The sequence below is a fragment of the Doryrhamphus excisus genome, linkage group LG15 (genome assembly GCF_037039965.1).
Source record: "Doryrhamphus excisus strain RoL-2023G ecotype Guam linkage group LG15, RoL_Dexc_Guam_v1.1, whole genome shotgun sequence".
Taxonomy (NCBI): domain Eukaryota; kingdom Metazoa; phylum Chordata; class Actinopteri; order Syngnathiformes; family Syngnathidae; genus Doryrhamphus; species Doryrhamphus excisus.
Window position 1 is genome coordinate 8,338,681 of NC_136371.1, and position 1,515 is coordinate 8,340,195.

At 39.9% G+C, this 1,515-nt stretch overlaps 1 long non-coding RNA gene across 1 annotated transcript; it reads left to right on the forward strand.

Moving 5' to 3' along the window:
* Window positions 1-340: 340 nt before the first annotated feature.
* On the forward strand, window positions 341-1,188 carry LOC144901805 (uncharacterized). Its single transcript, XR_013629910.1, has 3 exons — window positions 341-367; window positions 989-1,067; window positions 1,146-1,188. It is a non-coding gene; the product is annotated as an uncharacterized LOC144901805 (long non-coding RNA).
* The last annotated feature ends 327 nt before the right edge of the window (window positions 1,189-1,515 follow it).

Below are 1,515 nucleotides of genomic sequence, written 5' to 3' on the forward strand. Positions count from 1 at the left end.
AATGTCATGCTTCTTCCGAGATGGATCACCTCAAATTGTCTTTAAAAAGGAGGGATATGCATGGAACTGTTGCACATTTAAACCCAAAGAAGTGCTATACAGCTGTCTTTCCTCCTATTCCACATGTTAAGCCCTGGTTTTTAATAGAATGTCTTTAATCCTGGGGCATGTTGTGAAAAGCGGTATAGAAATCATGTTTAGGAGATTAGCAGTGGAATCCCTGTTCTCTCCAATGCTTATCTTTAGAGGGTTGTTTTTTGATGCCAACAATGGGCAGCACTGACTCAAATATCAGTGGCCGTTCATTTCGAGGGACATTCAACGGGTGCACCACTGAACAGTTCTGGCTCAAGTTGTTATGCAAAAGGTGAGTCTATATACAGTTGTGTTGCACTCATTACCACTCACGGGTAGTTCTCTCAAAACACTCCCTGGGCATTGGCTGTGGAGGAAGTAATCTACCCTATCAGCTGGTGGCAGCAGTCTGCACTGCAGAAAGAAAACAAGCACATGTTGACAAGCAGAAGCTAATGTGACATAGAAATAACGGAAATAGAAATCATCTATACCATTTTTGTGGAAAATTTCTGTTAGCACTGTTGATGAAATGAACTGCTCAATGACAGATTTGTCTTTTATGTGAATTTATTCTTATCAGGTGCAAGGACGTGTCCCAGGTTAATCAGAACCTGTTGGCATGGAAACGCCATTGGAGAAACTTGTTTTAGAGACAGAGGGGCTCAAGCCACAAGTAAATAGTCATAACAAAGCTTATTTTTTTCTGCGAGGAAATCAGTTTGACCTTAATTAGCACATTAGCAGAAATACTGCATTTGTTCAAATCAATCAACGTAATGTTACAATATAAGATTTCCATCACAACCATCATTAACTGTACAGGGAATATTTAAGTAACATTCTTGTCTTTAATACGAGGGTCCAAAAATGTTCCCTTGTTGCAATTTTCTCTGTTCACTTTTCTTTACAGTTTTGTACTGTCAGTCCCCTTTTATCACTACTTCCGGGGATGGACAGAGTAGCGCGGCACACATGCAGCCCCTTTGCAAGTACTAGTGCTTTATAGCACAGCAGCCACAGCACAGAGGCTCCAATTCATTAATCTTCATTCCCCGTTGTTTCCTCAGCATCCTGTGCACTCCATTGCATCTCCAGTTGCTGTTCTTTGTTGCTTTTGCTACCACCCTCCATGGTGAGTGTTTTTCGAGTCTGTTGAAGTGGCTTGAGTATGACGCTTGTATTTTCAGTTATGCTAATTAATTTACGTTGCTTCTCTTATAGCCTGTGTTAATACGTACCCTGATCAGCAAGTTAAGTCTAATTATAATGCTTTCAGTTATAAACTTGCTGCCTCAGTCCATAGACCCAAAGATACCAACTTCAATATTGTTAAAATATAACAAAAAAAAAAAAAAGTCACCGTTGGTGGACTACACGCCGAACTATCCCTAAAAGTTGAAGGTTCATCTGTATTTCTGAACTATGAATGTAAAAACA